Source organism: Triticum dicoccoides, chromosome 2B (assembly GCF_002162155.2).
Source record: "Triticum dicoccoides isolate Atlit2015 ecotype Zavitan chromosome 2B, WEW_v2.0, whole genome shotgun sequence".
NCBI classification, from domain to species: domain Eukaryota; kingdom Viridiplantae; phylum Streptophyta; class Magnoliopsida; order Poales; family Poaceae; genus Triticum; species Triticum dicoccoides.
This window is the reverse complement of record NC_041383.1, coordinates 400,846,361-400,858,838: the sequence shown is the minus strand read 5'-3', so window position 1 is coordinate 400,858,838 and position 12,478 is coordinate 400,846,361.

Sequence of the window (12,478 nt, the reverse complement as noted above, 5' to 3'; positions counted from 1 at the left end):
CGACGACGGCGAGGAGGAGGAGGAGGAAGAAGAGGAGGAGGAGATGGAGCTGGCGCCAGCGAGGAAAGGGAAAAAGAAGAAGCGAGGGACCAGGACGGGCGAGCCGCGCGTCAAGTGGACGTCCAAAGAAGACGAGTGCCTCGCCGAAGCATGAAAGACTATCAGCCTCGACCCAGTGACCGGCGTGAACCAGAACGCCGACACGTACTGGATGCGTATCAAGTCGGATTTCGATGAGCACAAGCTGGTTGACCCCTACTTCGCCACCATCCACATGCAGTGCAACCCAAAGGCCATGTCGAACCATTGAGCGATCATCCAGACGACCTACAACAAATGGCATGGGATCATCGAGGAGATCACGGCTAGCCCGGAAAGCGGCGCCAACATCGAGGGTCAGGTATGCACAGCCGCCGGCTTTCGCTTCTTTTCGCCGTGTATGTCGCCGACACTTGTTCTTCGGCTGCGCAGATGGTTCGGATGTTCACCATGTACCACCAGGACAACAACAACACCGAGTTCAAGTACCTCCACGTGTTCACCCGGATCGAGAAGTGCGAGAAGTGGACGGACGTCCGGCGCACCCACGCCAAGGCCAAGGAGACGTACAAGCCGGACGCGCCCGCCCCAGGGGCGGCGGATGGGCGCCCTGACGGCAACAAAAAAGCCAAGACGACGAAGGACGCTGCATCGGCTGTCGAGAGGCTACACTCGCCGATCAAGCAGTGCATCGCCGACGCCAAGAACCACGCCGTCAAGAGGGAGGAGAAATCCGAGGCGCGGTGGTCGGCGTTGATGACGAACAACGCCGTCAAACTCGACCTGCTCCGGACTAACGTCGCCGCGAAGAAGAGGAACACCGACCTAGCGTTTTTGATGGGGGCGGACATGTCGATGATGGACGAGCAGGTCAAGGCATGGTACTTGGTGGAGCGCGGCCTCATCTTGAACCAGATGCCTTCGACCACCGCGCCTACACCCACGCCGACCCCAACGCCTACGCCCACGCCAACCCCAATGCCGATGCCCAGCCCGAGTGGTGAAGCCACGCCGACGCCCAGCATAGGAACCACGGCGATGCCGAACAACCCGAGCACAGAAGCCACGGCGATGCCGAACAGCCGAGTACAGAAGCCACGCCGTCGCCGACGCCGGCCAGTCCCACGCCCGAGGAGCCCGTCGTTTGATGCATTTCTTTGTCTACGCGTCCTTCCTTTTGAGTGCCGAACTATCGTTTATGTTTGGTCGCCGAACTGTGGCAATGGTGATCGCCGAACTTGAAGCGTCTTTTTGGCAGCGGGAAAAGACAAGTTTGAACTTGTGTGCGTCTTGGGACCGAAACCTGGGGGCGCGGTTGCGAACTGCATCTCCTCCCGGGCGAAAAAACCACCGGTGCATTGTCCAAACCACTATTCCCGGGTGAGCTGAGGGGTCGAACGGCTGAAGATGCTCTTATATCTAAGGATATGATGCATCTTAGGCTTAGCATAAAAGGTGTGTTTCGTAGTGTCATACTGATTTTGGACAAATCCTGACGGACAACTCCAAATTGTCCACGGACACCCCGCCGGTGCTCTTGAAACATGCTTTCGTCCACGAGCACTGCTACATGGACGATGGTTGGCGGCCGATTCCTGCACGACAAAATATTGCAGCCATGTATTCCTTTTGTTCAGTGGGTTGCAGCCGTCGATAATGAGTGTCGTGCATGCAGCGTCCGCCAACCATCGTGTGTACAGTATTTCCGTTCGTCCACCGGTGCTACCACAACCATCCTATCCACCATGTTTCTTTCTCCAACGTTCGAACATACATAGTTTGGACATTGGTGTAGCCCGTTGGAGAGCAATTTTTGATCCAGAGCGATCCGGGCAAAGCGATCCGGGCAAATGGAGGCGGAATGTCGGAAGTCCGTTGAGGATGCATAAGTCGCATGTGTTTTTTTTTTCCTTTTGAAAAATTGTGTAGAGTGAGAAACATGAAGATTACATTAGTCATTAGGACCATCAATCAAGATACAAGAAAACAGTAGTTCTCATCTGACAAAAGGAGCGATTGCGTCAAAATCTGGTCGCTTCTAGCTAATCTGACTCTGCCCACGATTCACCAACAACCTAGAAATACGACTAGTTGTGGGTCCCAAACAACTGAAGAGTCAAGTCAAGATGCTTAGCCATTTAGTCAAATCTCTCTGCTTACTTTTTAGAGTAAAGCTATATTCTTTTTCTCATTGTGGCTTTGTGAACAAAGAGTTACTGAAAAATAATGTAAAACGCAAGAATGATGCATCATCTTGCATTACCACCCCCTTTTGAGCTCGGGTACTCCCAAGTTTTAGAAAGATATGGGTTATGTTAGGAGACCTTTTACAGTACATCTAAGATATATGGGCCATCCATTTTAGTGAACGAACCCACCAGATTTATCAATACTACCGCACAATTTGGATAGTTAAGGTGTTAAGGATATTTTGGGTAGTCAATAAATTAACTCGGCTTTCCTTGGACATGCCGATGTCATTGACGCAGGCACACCTAGTGATTCGACCAGCCACGCCACGATGACCGCGGCCATCTACTCAGACACATAGGAGCTGCTCTCTACATCGCTCAGAGCCCTAGGCCATGGACCCTACCTCTGGCCGCTCCCTGAGATCACTTCCTTCCTGCGTCGTAAACGAGTTCCTCTCCCTCACTTAGGTAGCTCAGTCCATATCTCTCTCTAGCCTTTCCACTGTTAGCTGTGTGTGCCTGCTGGATGGATGGTGCACATCTGTGCTACTCCCTCTGTTCACTTTTATAAGGCGTTGAAGACATTTCAGACAGTATGCAAAGCAACTCATTTTCAGTTGTTTGAAACGACTTATAAAAGTAAACAGAGGGAGTAGCTTATTTCTGAATGTGTGTGTGCGCGTGGGGGGATTAGTAGTGTGTGTGTGATGGATTGGTGATAGATTAGTGATGAAATACTCGAAACAAATCAATCCAGTGGCGACAGTCTTCCGAGTCCAACCTGCAGACCTTCTGATGTGCGCGACGAGGGGAGAGTAGGGAGCGTCGATGACAGAGGTTGTGGGGACGTGGCTTGCAAATGGCTTTGGGAATTGTAATGGTGAAGGTTGGGGGCTGCGGTCTGCATGCTGCGTTGGCGGCTATTATCGTCGGAGGTTGCGGACGACGGCCTGCAGTCGGCGTCCGCTACGATGATGATAGTTAATTAGATGAATCATGTTTTAATAGTTAACTGAATAATTACAGTTAAATCTTGAAGGACAAATTTACCCCTAATAAGGAATTACTAAGACCATTGGATCAGTTTAATACTACTCATTATATTGGGTAGTATAATGTATCGTAAAAAAATCTCAATGTTATTAGGAGAACTCCAATGCGCCGACCCAAACGGATGCTGTTTTTTTTTCTGGTTTTTTATCCGTTTAGGTCGCCAGTTTGGCCGACGTCTGCCCTTGTCCGCACCAATCTATCCATTACGCCCAACTAGCTGACACCATTTGGTCTGCATGGCTGTTTTTTTGAAACAACAAACACATTTTCAACATTAAACATAGTTAGTAGATTGCAAAATGAAGCTACAATTCATGTTAGCATCATACCCTAGGCCACCCTCATTGATCATCTCCTCCATGAAAGCATTGTAGTACACCGGGTCATCCGGCGTCGGGGTCGGCGTATAAACAAGCAGGTTGCAGGCATGATGCTCAGATTGCGTGGCTTCGCGAGAAGGTGCTCCATCCAACTAGGAGCTTGAGGAGTACGGGCGTGGTTGAGAAGAGCTGGATGTTGATTTTGGCTGGTTGCAATATTGTTTGAGTTGCTCAATTTCTCGAGGGTCTGTTAGCTATGTGTTTGTTTTGTAATGTCGTCCTGCTGTATGTTCTCATGCGTGAATGATGAATCTCTTGCTCCTGCACGAGCCTTGAACTAGTGGTAGGTTAGTTTGGTGTCATCGAGTTTTCGTCCTGTAGCGGGCGTTTCGATGACGAGCACCTATGGTGGGTTTCTCGGCGATGCATTGGACTCATTGCCCCTTTCCTGCCCCCTTTACTCTCTCTGGTTCCGGTAGATGTATTTCCGTTATTCAGCTAATGGAAAGGGTTATGTCCGGTTAAAAAAATCAAAGGAGAAAGATGAGGGTGCCTGTTGGGTTCTACGGCAGGGTGCATCAACTGCAAATTAAAAATTTTCTACGCGCAGAACAACCAGGAACATGCTACGGGAATGGATCACAGATCGTTATCACTAGACGCGCAGTGCCGTGCAGCAGAAGAAGAGTTGGGGCAGTGCGTCCGCGTGGTTCGTCTCCTCCTTGTCTGATCTCCCTCGAACAACCAGTCGTCGGATCCCTCGTACAGGTTCGCCGGAGCGGCACAAGTGCACCGCCTCTAACGGTATCCGCGCGTGCAGGAGGAACATCGTGCGGCAGACTGCTAGGTCCGATCACACAACCGGTGGCGAGTGGAGGTGTCTATTCGCAACACATGCAAACCCTAGTCGCAGCGCCGAAGCGATCAACCAAATGAGTGTGACCGCACCTCCACTATTTATAGGCATCCGTCGCGGGCTCAACACTTGGGCCTTGCACGGATCCTAAAGCCCAAAGTCTACTCGGTCGCGTTCCAAGTCCATCTCGGATCACATCCGACCAATGTCCTCCGAACCGACCTCGTAGGTTCCTTCCCTTAAGCGCGTGACCCCTGAGGTTCAAGTCGGCTTGGTCATAGTTCGGATCACCTCCGACCTACATGGTTGGTAGCGGCCTCTAGCAAGGCGTGCCGACCACCAAGCAGACTATGAAGCTGGTTAGGCGAACCTGTACAACGTGTCACACTTCTGTTCCCTTTGCCTCACGATATATGTTGTCGGGCTCAAGGAGAGACTGTCATCCTTGTGCTAGCCCGACCTCTTTCTCGTTCCAGTGATACCGACCACAAACCGGATTATCTCATAATCCCTGTCGCATGGCCATGCTTATTCTGGTCGGATCACACGAGGGGCCCAAAGTATATCTCTCCTGATCGGAGGGGCAAATCCCATCTTGCTCGACCATGTCTCGTAGCATGGGACTGGACAAACCCGAAACATACCTTTGTAACTATCCAGTCACGGAGTAGCGTTTGGTCAGCCCAAAGCAAGTCTATCACCATCCCGAGTACATGCGTCAGCTCAGGTCTTAGGACATAGAACATATGTTGTACTAGAGACTCACAGATGACATATCGTTGCGTCTCATAGTTGGGTCTGTCTGACTCGGACCTTTATCTCGACTCGGATCCGACTATGTCGAATCCGACCAGACCTTTCCAAGTCCATATTATTCGGTTAGCATCCAATGCTCCATGGCTAGTGAGACCGAGCCATCGACCGTGTCATATGCTAGTCTAGTCGGCTGCGCATCCACACAACCATTTCGACTAGGGACCTTTTAGGACATTCATCATACAATGCATAGTCCCACAAACAAGTCACGTACTTGCTGATACACATGATTGATAATGTCCAAGGACTATCTTTATTCATAAACACATAGGAAATACCATCATACATGATTGCCTCTAGGGCATATCTCCAACAGTGCCCTCCGTGGGCTGGGTTGGGTCAGCTACTATAGAGGCCGAGAGGTAAGTGCCCTTTCTTTTTTATTTATGTTTTTATCTATTTGCTGTTATTTTGAATATTTTGAGGATTCAAAATAGCACCAAATCTTCTGAAAGTTTAAGTGCAGTCCTTCGAGATCCTTCCTAGCGCGCACCACCATTTTCAGGATTTTAAGGTTTATATTTTTTATTCGAAAATATAAATAAACTATAATACATTATGATTTAATTCTCAAAGTCCAAAAATAATCCTTTTAATTCATTAAATTTGTAGCGAGTCCATCTGGATGACATGAAGCTCTTCCAAAATCTTAGAGTCTGAGGGCATTTTGGATACACAGATTCTTTTTAGGGTTTTAGCCCTTTAACATGAAGTTTGAATTAGTCTTCATTTGAAAATTCAAGGGATTTTAACATGATGGCATGCTATGCTTAGAACTAATGTAATATATTACCATAAGCTAAGACTGTGACATGGTGGACATGATATTCAGGTGGCTTCAATAATTGACAGCATGATGCTGTCTACTACTACGCTTTGCGGCAGGTATTACAAGATATATATCAAGTAAGTTTTTATTCAAACACTTCTATATAAATTTATATTCTTTAAGTATAGCGTTGCAAGTTTGGGCATATTTAGCGCAGGCCTCCAGAAGCGCCAGTGCATAGCGGACGGCTAAAGCGTGCGGATAACGTCAAGAGAGGTCGGGGTAGACCGAATTTAACATGCGAGGAGTCCATGTAAAGAGATATATGAAGGATTGGAGTATCGCTAAAGAGCATGAAAGCTTACTATCCATATGCCAGAAGAGTTATTTACGCAAAACCATCACACTTGGGGCTAGGGTAACAACTTGATACCATATTTGTGCCAGAGCACAAGAAACCACTAACTTTGTGCCTAATCGATAACATGGAGCACTAATAGTTGAATTTACTCGCGAAAACAGCAAACTGACAGGTAGGGCCCACCTGTCAGGACGACGTGGCATGCTTATCTGGACAATTCGCTGAGCTGGAGGTAGTGTCGCACCTGTCATCCTCACGAACCTTCTTCTTCCTTATTTTTGTCTTTCTCTCTCCAACCAGCCACATAGAGGACGTCATGCCCGCTCCCGCAACGCGCGCCTCGCCCTGAACAGCACCGCCCGAGCAGCTTGCCTCTAGCCTCACCGCCCGCGGCTAGTGGCTATGCTCAGTCTGGACACGCGCCTCCAGCGCCATGGTCGACCACCACGGCCATCCCCACCAACAAACTAACGCCTGATGAGCCGCCGCTTTCCCGCCATCAACCTCATCCTCTTGTCCAGCCCACTCTGAAGATGTGCGCCTCGCCCCGAGCACCACTGCCCGAGAAGCTTGCTTTGCTGGCCGCCGCCAGTTCCCACACTCAGGCTAAACCCACGCATCCGCCGCCATGGTCAGGCACCTCAGTCGTCCATGCGGGCATCCCGATGACCGATGAGGTGTTCCGAGCCTGGCGCTTGAAGCTGGGGGATCAAGGCACACTTATGGGAGCGCAGAGAGTAACGGGCCAAGCGGAGGAAGGCGAGACAGCTGAGGAGCTTGCACGCACTTAAGGGCGTGTTTGGTTGCCTGCATATGGCCCAGCCCGGCCCGTGCGGGAAGAACTTGGCCTGTTTGGTTGCCTGTGTTTACTGTGCGGCCGGCATCGCACGGAACTTAAAGCACGTCCAGGCCTGGCCAAGGGAAAAGGCCCGAATCGGCAGTAGCTCCCGAGCCTGGCTCGGGCGAGGCAGGAGAGGGTGATGTGCTTCTCTCCTCGTGCGACCAGGGAGATGGCACGAGCTCCCCCGCGTCGCCGAAAAATCGGCGGGAGGATTTCGGCTCACCTCCTGCCGAGTCCACCCCTATTTAGCCCCCTCCCTCACCGCCCCAACTCCCGCCAACATTCTCCCTCCCTTCAAGCTCCTCGCCGACGCGCATCGGCACCGATGAGCAGGTAAGCGGCGCATCTTCATCGGCCGATGGTCCACGGCGTCGGCGCTCCTTCACCGGCCGGCGGTGATCTTCTACGACCGTCCCCCCTCGTCCTTGAGCTGCAGCCATGGCCTTTGTGAGTTCAAATCCCCTTTCTCTCTGTTCCTTCTAGCTAGATCTGAGCTGCAACTAGGGTTTGATCTAGATGCATGGTTGATTAGTGGTCTGATCTGTGAGCTCATATGGTTGATTGCTATGCTGCGGTTGCAATTTGTGGTAGGGCTAGATGTTCAAGCATGTTGTAGGCTAGATTAGTAGTAGAGTTTGAAGTTGAACCTTGTGCTTGTGTTGATTCGTGCTTAGATCTGTGAATTTTAGCTATTGGTGGTCCATTTGTAGCATGCTATTTGTTGTAGATGTATGTTCGTGCTCATAGATTGTCCAATATGCTTAGTATGATAGCGATGAACCATGTGCTTAGTATGATAGTGATGAAGCATGTGCTTGCTATGATAGTGATGAACCATGTACATGTATGCTCCGGTTTTCATGGATTGTCCGGTATGTTGTGTGCTATGCTTACTGTCAATGCGTGCTACGATTGTAGGGCATGACCACGCAGACGCAAGATCTTAGTCAGGCCATTGTCCTGTCCAATAGCCACTTTGCTCCATCATTTGTCGAGGAGTCGCGACCTATGTCTGAGATGGCACCTGATTCAGAGGTGTTCGCGTCTGATTCCCTCTATGTGCCAGTAGTGCTCGTTGAGCCAACTCTTGCTATTGCTGCTGCTGCCGCTGCACTCAAGGTAGCAACAACAAAGGCAAAGAAGGATGGTAGATCAAACAACATGAAGTGGTAGCCGTTCATGTCCACGTTCATGCTGAACAAGATGCATGAGCTCATCTCTAGTGGAGTTAGGACTGACAAGGGCTTCAAGGAGGTGCACTTGAACACTGTTGTAAAGCAGGTGTTCAAGTTCTGTGGGTAGGAGGTGTCTGCCACCCAGGTGTACAACCACCTAAGGAAGTGGAGAGGTCAATGGATCCAAGTGTCCAAGCTGAGAGACCTTAGCGGCACATCATGGGAACACTTGCTCCATAGTTCTGGAGGCAGAGCACTACGCCGGCCATGTCGCGGTTAGCTCACATCCCTCTTCCTTCTCATACAGTCCACCATTGCATGCTCCTAACCGCAACTAACAACACTTGTGTTTCATTCTTAGGACCACCCAAGGGACGCTGAATTCCTCAACACACCCATATAGAACTACAGCCAGATGCAACACATCTTCTCCTTCGGGCTGGCAACTGGGAAGCATGCCAGGGGCTCGGAAGAGCCTCTTGGTTCTCCCATGCTAGACTTCCCTGGGACCCCGGACGTCGAGGTCCTTGATGGCCCTGACAAGCCCTTCGTGAAGCCCTTCGACCAGCCATTTGACCCCGTCCATGATAGGAAGAGGAAGAGAGGAGGCCTGATGGGGGAGGAGATCAATGTCTTTTGTAGCATGACTAAGGTGGTGAAGGAGGTGGCAACATCCATCAGGGAGTGCAAGCCCCTCGACGTCCACCCTGACCTGTATGGTGCTGTCATGACCCAGGGCGGCTTCAACGACGAGGCTCTCATGGCAGCTCTCAACCACCTGCTTGACAACAAGGCCAAGGGTGTTGGGTTCGTTGCCATGGCAGACGCTCACAACGTGTTGTGGCTCAGGAGCTGGCTGGGCAAGCACTACTACTAGAGTAGTGCTGCCTGTGAGCGTGCATGATCCCCGACGGCGATGGAGGTGGCAACAACAACGACGATGATGACGTACATTTTCTGTAGCTAGGGCTGAAGAACTATTTGATGGTCTGTATATTTTGGTGAGGTGGTATATATATACTAACCCCTCACGCTGATGGTGAACTTGCGGTGGTAGGACGACACCCTCTTTTGGATGTGGTGGTAGGTTAACACCAAGGTACTGCTAGGTAGAACTTGCTATGCCGTATGATCATGCATGCTTTACTTCTTCTCTTCTGCTCCATTGTTGTTTGTGCGCTGCTTTGCTTGCTACTTGTGTGCTCCATTGATTTACTACTTCAACTCTTGCTCTTGTGCATTGCTAGGGCAAGTGGTATGTCGTGTTCATCGGTAAGGCTCCAGGGGTTTACAATTCATGGGAAGAAGCCAGTGCACAAGTGGCATCGTATAGCAACAACAACCATAGATGGTTCAAGACTAGGCATGCAGCAGAACAAGCTTACTCCGACTGGGTGCGAAAGCACGGAGGCAGCAGTGTTGACAGTGGCAAGGCTGGAGGTGTCAAAGTGGAAGGTGCTAAGGTGGATCGTCAGTTTGGGCTGAAGTTGAAGAACTTCATCACCTTCGCCCAGTTCATCGTCATTGTTGTGTTGTGGCGTTGGTGTGTTAGGTGTGATCATTGTGGGTAAGCTCACTAACTAGGGTACAAGGTAAGCACACCATGTACGCCGTATGCAACCAAACGCCGTGTTCATGTGCCGCTTGGGCCAATGCAGGCAACCAAACAAATTGCACTCGCGTATTACCTAATGCAGGGACACTAGATGCAGGCAACCAAACAACTTGCAGATGGCGCATTAGGGCCAGTTTTTGCTCAACCAGGCTAGGTTGAGAAGTGTATGCGATGCAGGAACTGTTCACAACTTGAACCAAACACGCCCTAAGTTGTTCGACGGATGGCAGAGAGCTCAGTGCAGAAATTGGGAGGCCAATGTTGGTGGATGTATTCCTTCAAGCTAAAAACGCATGCATGCTTACGCGTCCGATGGATTGCTAGAGGGCAGCGGCTCTATTTCTGGCCAGAAAGAACACACACGAACGCGACATAGAGACACTGATTTGATGGCCACACGACAGTGCCAAGCCGGCTAGGCCGTGCGGACCGCGCGACATGATTCCTTCAGGAGCGACGCACTAGCATGAGCTCCGCTACAGATGCCTTGTGCCCGCCCCGCTGTGGAGCTGGCCAGGTGGGGCTCCTGTCTGGATGAGGCACTGCTGGTCCTTGCTATGTCCATCTAGGCAAGGATGCTACCAGGTTAAGGCGCTGCCCGTGCTCCCGTAGGCATGGTTCAACAGGCTCGACGACTGGCATGATCGGGATTGAAAAAAACGGTAGAGTTGACCAAGTGTCCAGCCACCCAAAAGCTACTCGATGGAATGCCTCGTAGAAAAGATACATGAAGAAGATGCGTGTCTAGTCATTGATAGGTGGGGCCTGTGTCTCATTTTCCACATCAGTTGGTCAAATTTTTTTTCTTCGCCACGTCAGCCCAATAAGTGGGCCCAACCGATCAGAACGGCTATTTTCGCGAGTAAATTCAACGATCGGTGCTCCGTGTTATCGGTTAGGTGCAGAGTTGGTGGTTTCTTGTGCCCTGCCACAAATGTGGTACCAAGTTGTTACCCTAGCCCCAACTGTGATGGTTTTGCGTAAATAACTCGTGCCAGAACCATGAGTTGGTCATGGGATCTTATGAGTTTCACCTCTAGCCTACCCCAGCTTGTTTGGGGACTAATGGCTTTGTTTTTGTTTGTCGGAATCGGGGCTCCGGGGACCCAAAGGTTCGAACTCTGGGGTGCGCTCGTTCCTATCGCCCTACCCTCTTCTTCTATGAACCACGACGAAGCTACGGCAACCCCAGGTTACACAATAGTTAGCCAGGTTCCGGCCACCTTCCGGTGTAAAACCCTACTCCTGCTTGGTTGTTGGATTGCACTGGTGCGTGGGCGAGAATATAGGGGTGGAGGCTCAAGTGGTCGACCTCATCTATGGCGACACCTTGCCCTCCTTTTTATATCTGCCTTGGTCCTCTTCCGCGAAAACATTGGCGGGATAGGTTGCCACACAATGACCATTTTGAAGGGGGACAGGGGCGTGGTCTATCCTGACGAAAGTTGGTCTTCGCCTACAAAGTCACCGTCCATGACGCACTGGTGGGCTCGGTGATGACCTTCGCCCTGTGCGCCCCTCATCTTGGTCTTCTTGCATCAATCGAGCAACCTTTGGGGGCTGCTTTGGGAACCAGCGTGCTGGCCCTGCTCCCTTAGCATAAAAGGGGAAAGCCTCCTCATCCGCGCCTGCTGGCACGGCCTCGGGCATCGTTCGTCGCCTCACATGTCATCCACGTGAGGACTCACGATCGCGCAACCGGGGTGAGCAGCCCCTGACTTCTCCGCCTCCGGGAGGGGGCCTCGGGAGGCCGCCTCACGAGAGGGCCTCGCGAGGCTCCTAGGGGCACCTTCCGGTCCGCTTGGGACGCCTACTGATGTGGGCCTCGTTAGGCAAGGCCCTCACGAGGACTCTTGCTCGTGAAGCTTACTGGTGGGCCATCCGCTGGGCCCTTGACACACGCCGCTTCCTGGGCCGAAGGTAGACGGGCTTGGGTGCCCCCAAACCCCCGGGCCCGACAGTAGCCCCCGGGCCCACGACACGCATGTCTCCGCTTTTCAAGGGGCGAGACGATGCGGGCCCCAACAGTGTGCTGGCCAGGCTCGACCCATGACACATGATGGAACATGGGACGCCCCACTTCTCCCACGTGCGGTGTGAGGCCATCATTGCCTTCCTTGTCCCGCTGAAGGCGAAGAGGCGCAGGGTGCTCCTTCTTCGTGTGCTATAAAGATGGGAGGGAAGGACCCCCGACCTACCTTCTTCCTCCGACACCTTCCTCCAACTCCACGATCCAAGCCGATTTCTATGATGATGGCGAGGAGGAGAGGCCGCCCTCGTGCAGCTGCCGCGACACCCAAGGTGCCGCCCGGGGCACGGGCGCTCTCCTGCGGCGGCCGCCATCAGCCCAAGCAGCTAGGAAAGGGGCGGCGCCGTGGGCGCGGGTGCGGAGGCTGAGGCGGCGCGGCCGAGGTGGCCGAGGCGGCGCGGCCACCCTACCT